The sequence below is a fragment of the Rhipicephalus microplus genome, chromosome 1 (assembly GCF_043290135.1).
Source record: "Rhipicephalus microplus isolate Deutch F79 chromosome 1, USDA_Rmic, whole genome shotgun sequence".
Classification (NCBI taxonomy): Eukaryota; Metazoa; Arthropoda; class Arachnida; order Ixodida; family Ixodidae; genus Rhipicephalus; species Rhipicephalus microplus.
In genome coordinates this window covers 301,413,439-301,425,950 of record NC_134700.1, presented here as the reverse complement: position 1 = coordinate 301,425,950, position 12,512 = coordinate 301,413,439, and the positions used below count along the sequence as shown (strand labels likewise).

The following is a 12,512-nucleotide window of genomic DNA, read 5'->3' as shown; positions in this document are numbered from 1 at the left end:
AACGCGACAACTGTTGTTCAGTGGCGCGAACGGCGGGGGCCCAAACGACCGACGGCACGTTTTTTGCCTGGAGCAACATGGCGGCCGTCGGCGTCACCAGAGGGCCGGCGCTTCCACTCCAGAAGTTTTTTTTAAACCTCCTTGGACTCACTTTGAGCACTATCTGACCCGAAAAGGTTATTTATTTTATTTATTTATGACATACTGCAGGCCCAGGTAAGGGCCCAAGCAGGAGGGGCATGGGAAGTACACATTATAATAACCAGAGGGAAACAACATTGTAAGTATGGAACGGGAAAAGAAACAATACAAAAGTTGGCATCTAAACTAAGCATATGCAAAGCATATACAAGGCAAGAACAAAAAGGCATACACAAGGCATATACAAAGCATAAAAACTTAACATCTTAACTGAGCAATAGCGTCAATATTGGACAGCTGTTCACAAGGCAAGTTGTTCCAGTCTGTTATTGTACGCGGAAAAAATGAATACTTAAATACGTTGGTTTTAGTGCTATAAGGCGTTAGGGATTCAGCGTGGCGATGCCTTGTCCGGCGTGCTTCGAGCGGAGTTATGAAAGGCTGCGGGTTAAGGGATAAACGGTTATTTATCAGCAAGAACACAAATTATAGTCTGAGAATTTTACGCCGTGCTTGTAAAGTTGGAATGCTATTAGTCAGCATTAGGGTTGATGGGGAATCAGTTGAACGGTATTTGGAGAAAATGAATCTTATTGCTTTGCGTTGTATCATTTCTAATGCGTCAGTGTTACGTTTGGTGTAAGGGTCCCACACAGTACATGCATATTCTAATTTTGGACGGATTAGCGAGTAATAAGCTGCTGGACGAGTGTTGAGGGGAGCCTGTTTTAATTTATGCCTCAAAAAGCAGAGCTTACGGAAAGACGACTTGCAGATGTTAGAGATATGCGTATTCCAGGATAAATTGTTAGTAATAGTAACACCTAAGTACTTATATTGATTAACTTCAATTAGGGCTTTGGAAGCAATATTATATGTTAAACAATATTATATGCCACGTTTGGCGTGTGAGGAAAACGCTCTTTCTCAATCACCGAACGCCAACAGCTTATCGTGCCCCTTGTAAGATGGCTGCCGCAGCCACCATCTTACGGCTGGCACGGCTTCACTCCTGGGCAAGAATTTACACTCCAGCAAATTTGTTTAAACCTCCTTGGGTGACTCAAATGAAGCGCGCACTCTCTGCACGAGCACGTTAGTGAGCGGCAGCGTATTGTAGCGAAGGGAAAACGCTCCATCTACATCCCCGATTTCTACTTTTCTATCAAAGATAGTGCTGCCTGTCCGGAGTCGCAACGCCACGATGCGTTGCTTTGGCTTCGTAGAATATTCTAGACACTATAGGACTGCCAGCAGTACATAGTGTATATAAATGGCTCGCCGTTAAGGTGTTGGGGTAGGGTCGTTGGTGGCTTAGTGGTTAGCGTCTCACGCTGGGGAACGCGAAGTCACTGTTTCGACGAGCTGATGCGGAACTTGTTCATTTCCTTTTCTTTGCAATGTGTTAGTAAATATTTTCAAACACTTATCTGCTAAAAACATCACAGCATATCCACGGAGTGAATGATGATGAGTGGGGCGATGCTTCCGTCCGTCCGTGTGGGCAACCATCCCTGCATGCGTCCGTTCGTTCACCGGCCATCCATCCGTTCATTCATTCGTGCGTCCGTCTGTACGTCCGTCCGTGCTGCCGTCCATCCATGCGTACGTCCGTCCGTCAGTATGTTTATGCGTTCATCAGTCCGTCCATGCCTCTATTAGTTCGTTCGTCCGTCTTTATGTCACTTACATTAGTGCCACATGCTGAGTGAGTCATGCAACTCTCTTAATCTGGTTCCACATAGATTCCAGCTAATGAGCGGATCATTTTCGCAAAAAATTTTTATTTAGTTAAGTGAAGATCCCTCCCAAATAACGCTTCGAGTATGAGGAACAGTGTTCTACTCATTGGTCACTGGGTTGTGTACGTTGCAGCGTTCCACTTACTCGGTACTAAGGAAATTCATGCATCCTAGGAAATTTATGCACATCATGATTAGCGTCACCCGTATTTATGGCATAAGTAAACAAATGTGATACTTAAATGAGGCAAATAAGCATTCAATTTTCTCATATATTTCCTGCATACCTGAACCAACGAATTGGGGGCAATTTCTCAGCATAATATGATAACTTTGAAAAAGTTGTTTTATTGAATGATGCGCAGTTATGTCATCGTGGAACACGTCGGTATTTATGCTCCATCTAAACATGCTCCTTTTTTTAAAACATATTGTAATGAATAATAACAATTCAGTTGTCAGTTCAGGTATACGATAAAATATATAAGAAATTTAATGTTGAGTTGTCCCACTTAAGTGTTTTATCAGCTTAGTTATGCCAGATATCGTTTACGGTAACTATATTAGATTTACAAGCATGCGTAGAGATTACCAAAAAGTAAGCCATTCATATATTTATTGAACTTTAAATGGTAATTTAGAATATTCAGGCGGATCTGAAAACAACCGTGTTGTCAGACAGGGCTAAATGGCACCAATAAATAACTTGCAAAGGTGTGAAAATGACTGCAGTAAAGCTACAGCGTGTGAATTTGCCTGTTCGTGGTTGTCATTTGGTTTAGATGCCAACCCACATTATCATACATCAACAAAACCTCAGCCCTACAATGCAAGTGTGAAGATACAACTGCTACAGCTGTTGCTATTGCTTTGTGTGTGCATGATCCGAAGGCAAAATGCTACTCACAGAAAAACAATAATGCTCAGAAAGCCACCTGCCATTTCGGTTGGCAGTAAAACAAAGAAAAAAATATTTTCAACAATTTATTTCATAGAACACTTTCTGGCACATACTTACGTGAAAACGTGTCCTTAAGCTGGTTTCTCCGTTCCTTCTGATCATACAAGGCCATCTCAAACAACACACAAAGAATAAGCCATAGTTCATAGCAATATGGAATGAACTTTGTGTACCAACAACATCAATACACTAGGAATTAACTGAAGACCCAGAATAAGTAACAAATAAAACAGGTATTCACATGCAGTATTAGGTTTGATCAGTTATTAATCTCGCACACGTGCGAAGTGTCCATTGTTAACTCAGAAAAACATGTGCCAGAAAGAGAAATTGTCGCTTGACGTAAGCTGTTCGTCAAGATGATACTAATGGTACAGTTGTACTATTAGTGATGCCACCTGAATGCTACCCTTTTACATGCTAAGCAAAACTACGGAATTTGTATCGCGAAACGTCAGTGCTTACGTAGCTACCTGACCTATGGTGGTCATTCTAGTAGTAATTGGTTCTGTTGCCGGAGCTTATGTCGAGAACTGTGCTCCTAATGGGTTCACTTGGCAGTTTAAGGAGCCTTCGACACAGTCTTTTGAGGCCAGAAGACTTGTTTGCATTGGTGAAATCAAGATCTAACAATTCTGGTCAGCATTCTATATCTTCAAAAAATGAGAAAAAAAAAACGTTTCAACAATGAGGTGTTAAAACAGCAAAGTGACAAGGGCCTTAACTTCGTATAATGTAATTTAATTAAAAATGCGCCTAATCATGCAAGCTTGTAAGAGAGTGTTTAAAATGTTTGAATTACCTTTATGGAAGTTTTGGTGCTTTGCAGCTCCAATTAGCTGGAACGTAATATAACCCATAACACATGCCTAAATACACATGGAGATTAAAAAAAAACTTCATACCCCCCCTCACACACACACACACACACGCCCCACCCCCGCCCACCCACACACACACAATCCTATACAATAGTTTCGAAGTAAACAAATCAAATGGGAACCACGCCATTACCCTCACCATAGAAAAATCAATGTGGACTTTTTCGACGTGCTTGGAGAAACGGGCGGTAAAGAGCCTTTCTTCTATGTTTAGATCATGCTGCGGGCCATTATCGACGTGTCGAAGAACAAGCGGGTCGTCAATCTGAAACACAGTTGCTGGGAAAAAAATTGAGAACTCTAGTCGGTACCATCATTGCTTGTTCATCATTACGTTAACAGTACAGAAGCAGCACATATTCGCATTAGAGTGCTCAGTACTTGACATATAAAAGCTAATGGTGTCAAAAGCGGTGCAATATAAAAGTGATTTTTAAGATGAATTACTGCGAATGTTTTTTGAAGAATTTACATTACACGATACGGCACTGCACACAACAAAGATACCCCACAACGCACCAAACACTACTTTGAACACCACCCTGTTGTCACAGACGTTAAAATACGGAAACATAGGGTGACTTCGCGTGGTGCAAACTGCAAACTAGTTCGTCGTAAACTGGAAAGGCTGTCGAAGTGAGCCAGTCGTGCAAACAACGCTTTTGAAAGGTCATCGTGAATTGTCCTAACACACTCACGTGGGCCATACGAGCAAGCGAGCATTAATATTCTCGCAAATGTCAGTGTTTTACGCAACAAACCTCATTAAAGCAAGCCTATAGTTCAACACGTCAAACTGGTACAGTGCCATTTTCGTTGCGAGCATTTCATCACGTCTATGATTTCTTGGCAAAATATACATAACAGCTCTACCAGGCACACTAACTATGCTGCTGACAGACGCTTACGTATTCATCTAGCTAGTTCATGCACGCCTAAACTCTGTCCGTTTGGTTGTGGTCGCATAAACATTCAAGCTACACAACAAAGACATAACTCAAAGCAAGCGATAAAAATGGCGCAGGGACTGCCTCCGCCGTACCGCTAATGCATAAGCAGTATAAATGCTCGTTACTCACCTCTGGGAAGCAAACGCAGAATCAATAGTCCGAGGCTTCAAAAGCAAACTTGTTCACGATGGTCGCAGAGCCTCCAGAACCATCTAGAAACACGAACAAAGCTTCGGAAAAGCACGCACGTTCACGAGCGAAGGAAATGGTGCACGCTGCCTGTAAGCCTATGGAGCACTTGTCAACTCCGTAACCACTGCAACGCTCGCCAGTGAAGAGTGCACGGACGTGCTTTCTTCTGCTTGCAGAAAGATCCGCTGCTGACACACGTGGAGGTTCTGCAGTCGTTATTTCGCGAACGCTAGCCCCACGTTGAGCGTGCTTTCTTCCATTGCACATTTCGAAATCAAAGACGAGATTTATGGGAAGGACCTCCCTCTCGACGCACCCAGGCTGTATAAACTGGTTCTTTATGCTATCTGGAACATGCGATGCAGATAGGGCGTCGCTTTGCTGCCGTAAGTGGTACAACCATAAAATGACCCTACTTGGTAACTGAAAAATATCGCAGGGCTCGATGGCATATATCAGGTTCCACTTAAGTAAACAAAAACTAAAGGAAAAAAAAACAGCTGCTGTTCCAGATAACCCTCGCCAAACCACTCTGATCCACATAACAGCTCCGTCTGTTCCGGTTAATGACTGTTTTATCTGAAACCAATGTTGAAAAAGATTAAGAGTGTGGTTACGGACTGGTCCCAAGGAGAGCTGCGTGGACATACCCGCGGCTTTGGGAGCTTCACCCCTAAAAAAGTACACAATGGAAATTGAACCCAGGATTTCTTCACATTAGTTGAGTATTCTATCTACCACAGAGCCACGATGGTCCTTCAAACGTGCTTGCAAAAATATCTAATGCAGGCGTCATGCTGGGCAAGGAATTGTTAAGTTCCGTAATATACCGTGGCCGGAAATAAAAACCAGTCACCACACAATGCTGATTGCACAACGAGCGTGTGATTTACACTCACGGCAAAGTTCTCAGCCATAATACATAGTCATCACCTAAACGCTGCGCCAACAAAAGTATACATGTGTGTAGCGGGTACCTCGCTTGTCGGCATAAAGATGAATAATGGGGTCGTGAATGCTGTCCCATTTCACAAAAACAATGATTTATAGCACAGTGAATACCTTGCGAAAAGCAAAAATATCAAACGCAGTTGGCATTGTCACCACACCATAGTTAAGTAATTTGAATCCATTTTCAAATAAATCCATGTGCACAAATTCTCTTTGTAGGATCCTTATCAAAAAGAAAAAAAAGGAAGGACATGGAGGTTCCTAAACCACAACCTTATAATTATGGCTGCCTAACATTCCCGTAGATCGTACTAGGATAAATGTCCAACAAGTTGGACAAGGGTGCACCTTCCGTCACTACATCATTAAAGCATCAGAGGCGTAATTGAAACTTTTGGAGTTCAGATAGCACCAACAGGAAAGTTACTTATTCACGCTCCTCATCCTTTCAATCTACGTGATATTTAAAATCAACAAAGTGCCTATGCTTTCCATGGCTTGCCTGTTTGTTGGTTTTTTTGACAAAGAAATGAGCCTCGCTAACAATTATTTGAAGGTTGGTCAGGAAAGTTCGGGAGAAAATTTTCGCCTAAAATTAGATTCTTGGGTTTTACGTGCCAGAAACTTACACGCAAGAACAACGCAGAACGCGCCAAAACATTTTGGTTCCTGCACCTAGAGAGACGCGTTTTCTGACTGAGGTGGAATGCTCGATAAATCACGTGACCACGGCGTGACGATGATGATGATTTGTGGAGTTTAACGTCCCAAAACCACCATATGATTATGAGAGACGCCGTAGTGGAGGGCTCCGGAAATTTCGACCACCTGGGATTCTATAACGTGCACCCAAATCTAAGCACACGGGCCTACAACATTTCCGCCTCCGTCGGAAATGCAGCCGCCGCAGCCGGGATTCGATCCCGCGACCTGCGGGTCAGCAGCCGAGTACCTTAGCCACAATACCACCGCGGTGGGGCGACTACGGCGTGACTGAATGTCTAAAGAGACAGAATATCTGAGACTGAATTGTCAGTCTGAGACTGTACGTTCAACGAGTCTGAACGTCCAACCGAGACGGAATGTCAAACCGGGACGCTTTGTCCAACAAGCGTGAATGTCCAACCGAGACGAAATGTCCAACGAAACCGTGCGTCCAACGAGCCTGAATGTCCACTATTGGACATTCACTCTCGTTAGACATTCAGGCCGCAAGCTTTAACGAACGTGGCGAACGGCCCCGCACGTAGTAGCTGGTTTCTTTTAATGTCACTTGCGTTTACAGTGATTGGAATGCCTTCCAGCATTTTGGAGCAGCCATCGGAGCAGGCAAAATCTGCTTTTGGAGCAACTGCTTATGTGTTTGAAGCACGAATGGCTTTTCATGACACACACAGAGAAAGAAAATTTAGCTTTGATTTAGCCTAATGCTCTCTCAGGTCACATAATCAGTCTTTTATAGAGAAACAGCAAGCCCACAAAATTAACGAAAATTGGGATTATGTAAAAAAGCGGTGACATAGGATAATGAAGAATATAGTGCACCAACGAGCATTAAGTTCATAGCAGTGCATGTAGACACAAAAACGCTCGCTCACGCTGACACTTTCAAAGCTCGTTACAGTAAAACCTCGTTAATACTATGAGACCACGTCCGGTACGGCAGCAACCAGGTTGTCTTTTTAATCCAGACGCACGAGCCAGCGAGATAGCCCGCGTGACATACGATGATGATCACTACAATGGTTTGGTCATACAGATGAAGATGAAGTACATAGTCAGCGCTCACACTATTTTCCCCCCTTCGCGAAAGAGGGCAGCAAGTTAGAAAGGGTTGGGACGCCGAATATATCGTTTCAGTCGAGAGACGTGGGCGATCTCGGTGTGGCGGCGACGGTGATCAGGAGCCGCGTTGACAGGAGCAACGCGATAGTTCACTTCAGATGTTCGTTCCAGGACGGTGTATGGACCGAGATATCGGAGAAGGAATTTTTCGCAGAGCTCAGGTACACGAACAAGTGTCCACAAAAGGACTTCGTCGCCTGGGCGGAACACAACAACTCGTCGCTTCGCATCAATGTCGATTTTTCTCTTGTCCTGAATGGTAGCAGTGTTGGCGCGGGCGATTTCGCGGCAGCGGGCGACGCGAGCGGCGAACTCTTCCGGGAGAGATGAAGATGGATTGGAAGATGTGAACAAAAAGGTGGTGTCCAGAACAAAAGTCGGTACACGGCCATACACGAGAAAAAAAAGGGCTGAAATTCGTCGTACGCTGTATGGCAGTGTTATATGCGAACGTGACGAAAGGAAGTATTGTGTCCCAGTTTTTGTGATCCGGTTGCACGTACATAGAGATCATGTCGGACAAAGTTAGGTGAAAACGCTCAGTCAGACTATTAGTTTCTGGGTGATACGCTGATGTGGTCTTGTGGATGGTGTTAGAGGCCTGTAAAACTTCAGCAAGGACATGTGAAAGAAATGTCTTGCCACAATCACTAAGGAGCACATGCGGTGCGCCATGTCGTAAAATAATGGCGCGAAGGAAAAAATCGGCTACTTTAGAGGTAGCACCAGATGAAAGAGCTGCCGTCTCCGCGTAGCGAGTAAGGTGGTCTACGGCAGTAACAATCCAACGGTGACCGGCTGGTGTAAGCAGAAGAGGTCCGTATAGGTCTATGCCCACAAATTCAAAGGGAGTGGACGGGCACGGCAGTGGTTGCAATGGCCCCGCGGGACGAGACGTGGTACGTTTTCGGTGCTGGCATGACGCGCAGGAAGCGGCGTATTTGGCGACTGAAGTGGAGAGGCCAGGCCAAAAGCAGCGAGTCTTGAGGCGGTCGTAGGTCTTGTGAAACCCTAAATGGCCAGCTGTCGCATCGTCATGAAACGCTTGTAGAACTTCCAGACGAATTGAGCGAGGAATGACGGGAACGCATTGGTTACCGAGAGGATGGTAAATTTGCCGACATAATGTTCCCTCTTGAAGCTTGAAACGGGCAAGTTGTCGTCTTAGGCGGCTGTTTGGAGCACGCGATAAGCCAGTGAGCCGATCGATGATTGTGCGGCAGTAGGTATCGGCATGTTGGAGCGAGGCGAGATCTGTGAACTAAAGAAGGTCCGCCGAGGCAACTAACTGTTTCGAAGCAGCAGCCGTCTGTTTGGTCACTTTGGCGGGCGGTGACGAACAGATGGAAGGTGACACTTCGGCGCTTTGCGAGAGCAGGCAACGGGACAAAGCGTCGGCATCTTGGTGCTCTCGGCCCGACCTATATGTGACGCTGTAGTCATACTCTTGCAATCGTAGTACCCAACGGCCAAGGCGTCCCCACAAATTTTTGAGAGACGATAACCAACACAGAGCATGATGGTCAGTCACTATTGTGAAATGCCGGCCGTATAAGTAAGGACGAAACTTTTGTATAGACCACACGATGGCGAGACATTCTTGCTCAGTGATGCTGTAGTTTCGCTCAGCAGGTGACAGAGTACGGCTCGCGTAGGCCACGACTTGTTCTTCGAAAGCGTGGTTCCGCTGAAGAAGGATAGCACCGATGCCAAGTCCACTTGCGTCAGTGTGTAGCGCAGTATGTGCTGCAGGGTCGAAATGGCAAAGCACGGGCCGTGATGTGAGGCATCGCTTGAGGGTGTGAAAAGCGGCTTCGCAGTCATCCGACCAGACAAAGGGTGCGCTCGTGGTCAGAAGTTTGTGCAGAGGAGCCGCAATAGTAGCGAAATCACGTACAAAGCGGCGGAAATACGACGCTAAGCCAAGGAAGCTGCGGAGGTCTTTCTGTGTGGTTGGTGTAGCAAAGTGCAGTATCGCGGCAACCTTGTTGGGATCGGGCTCAACGCCATGTTTACTGACGACATGACCTAATACCTTGATGCTGTGACTGGCAAACCGACACTTCTTAGTGTTGAGCTGGAGACCGGCCTTAGCTAAACGTGAGGACTTCGTCTAGCCGTTCCAGATGCTGTGAGAAGCTGGACGAAAAGATGACAATGTCGTCCAGGTAGCAAAGGCAGGTCTTCCATTTTAATCCCCGCAGTACCGTGTCTATCATCCGTTCGAATGTGGCTGGGGCATTGCACAGGCCGAAAGGCATCACATTGAATTCATAGAGCCCATCTGGCGTAGCAAACGCAGTCTTCTCTTTATCAGACTCGTGCATTGGAATCTGCCAATAACCGGAGCGCAAGTCGAGACTTGAAAAGTACTCGCCACCTTCTAAAGTATCAAGAGCGTTGTCAATGCGAGGCATTGGGTAGACGTCCTTACAAGTGATTTTGTTGAGTGATTTGTAATCAATGCAAAACCGTACCGAGCCATCCTTTGTTTTTCACTAGTACGACAGGAGAAGACCATGCGCTTGTAGAAGGCCTGATGACGTTGCGTGCGAGCATGTCGTTGACTTGTTCTTCTATAAGCTTGCGTTCAGAAGCCGACACACGGTAAGGGCGGCGGCGAATCACACGAGATCCGTCGGTGTCGATACGATGGGCGGTCACTGTTGTTTGACCCAGACCTTCGGAACAAACGTCAAAGCAAGTTTTGTGCTTCATTAATAACGCTAGCAAGGGATCAGTTTGCATTGGGTTGAGATGTTCACACAAAGTGGCCTTGAGAGCAGGAAATGCATCTTCCGCTGGCATACACTTTGAGAATGACGAAGCAGATGAACCAGTGACGACACAAAGCGGTGCTTCTTCGGTAATGCTAGCAACAGTGGTCCCCTCTGGCAAAAGAAGTGGTTCTGGCGTCGTGTTGCAGGCCGTGATGCTTGCATAACCACGGGAGAAACGCACTAAACAAGATGCGATGGTGATCCCTCGAAAAATGCAGCGCTGGCAAGGAACAACCACAGCGTCACCGTCTAGAATGTCTCGTGACTTGATCGTAAGGACACGTTGTTGTCCGGGAGGCAGGAGGAAATCCGCAGCTGTCACAAGGTTGGGCGACGAAAAGTCGGCAGCAGAAGAAAGCTCAGTGTCCGTAATATGAATGAGGGGCCGACCACACGAAATTATAGCAGACGCCGCTGACAAGAAGTCCCAGCCTAAGATTATCTGATGAGAGCACGAAGACAGCACAGCCAATTGTATGTGATGACGAATTCCATCGATGAGAACACGAGCAGTGCACAACCCGGTCGGGCGAATTGGACTGTCATTAGCACCGCATAACATGGGACCGGCATAAGGAGTTTGCACTTTACGCAGGCGAAAACACAATTCACGATCAATTACCGAAATTGCGGCTCCAGTGTCTATAAGGGCGTCAACAAAAACACCTTCCACACAAACAGGCAGTAAATTAGCTGGACGAGATGGAGGAGTTGTAACGTTTCGACAACAAGCAGTTTCCCCTCCAAAAACTGCACCTTCTAGTTTTCCGAGTCCAGAGAGATCGGAGCGGGACGCAGGGGTAACGACGTACGCCGAAACAGTGACGGAGAACGGCGGCGAGATGAACGAGAAGGATGAGGACCAGCATGAGACCGTGGAGGAGAGGGCGACTGACGGGAGGTGGATGGATACGGTGCGGGATCGTATTCATCGGGTCTCGGGGCATAGTCTCTCTCGTAAGCGGAGTAACCACGTCATTCATCCTGCTGACGGCGGCGGCAGAAACGGATATATGACCCCTTATGCCACAGTAGAAGCAGATGGGGGGCGGAGGACGCCATGTAGAATAGTGGCGTGGCCTTGGCGCTTGCGTTGTCATCGCAGCCACATGGTCACATCCGACGTCCGCAGGCACGGTTGGAACTGGTGCAGGGGCCCGCGATGCAACTTCTGCGTACGAAGGCACTGGGAAGCGCGCAGGAGACGGGCATGTGCAGCGCTTGTCATTGATGCCAGTTCGTCCTTGATTATCTCTCGCAGGTTGGGAGGATGTGTGTGGACAGACGCAACGGTAGGGTTGCCTGGAATAAGGCCGTGAAGTTCTTCTCTGACAATTGTGCGGATAAGGGCCCGCAATTCATGCTCTTTGGTAAAGCGAGCGTCGCTGGAGGCGTGTGGAAGGCGCATGGAATGAAGCGCGTCAAGGCGTTGGCATGTAGTGATGACGTCCCGGACGGTAGTCGGATTCTGGATCACGAGAGCATTGAAGGCCACAGAGTTGATACCTTTCAGTAGATGTCGGATGCGATCGGCCTCCGTCATGTCATTTTGTGCTCGGCGACAGAGAGCCAGAATATCTTCAATGTAGGACGTATACGATTCGTCGTCCCCCTTGGATGCGGGTTGCGAGCTTCTGTTTCACTACTACAGAACATCCTGCAGACGTGCCAAATACCTGACGGAGATGCCCCGTGAAGGCCGACCGATTGGGGAAGTCGCTCTCGTGGTTGTAATACCAAGTTTTAGCGACGCCATCGAGGTAAAAAGGAACGTAGCGCAGTTTGTGTGCCTCGTCCCAATAATTACAAACGCTGGTTCGATCATAACTGTCCAGCTATTCTTCGACGTCTTCGTTGCGAAGGCCGGAAAATACCGGAGGGTCTCGATGAGAGCTACTCACGGTGTAGTGAAGCCTAAGTGGCTGAGAAGGAGCGGTTGCAGCAGCGGACGCGTTGGGTTCTGCCATAGCTGTTGCTTGAGGGCACAACCGTCGACCAGACCGGAGCTCCAGGGGTGACGGGTAGAGCAGGAGGACGTGGGAACCAAAGCACGCTCCACCACTTATGAG

General features: G+C 46.8%; 1 protein-coding gene across 11 annotated transcripts in view; it reads right to left on the bottom strand.

The window, feature by feature from the left end:
• The window catches only part of LOC119165999 (high affinity cAMP-specific and IBMX-insensitive 3',5'-cyclic phosphodiesterase 8B), a 404,448-nt gene that overhangs the window by 235,820 nt on the left and 156,116 nt on the right, over nt 1-12,512 (bottom strand). The gene's annotated exons all lie outside the window — the stretch shown is intronic.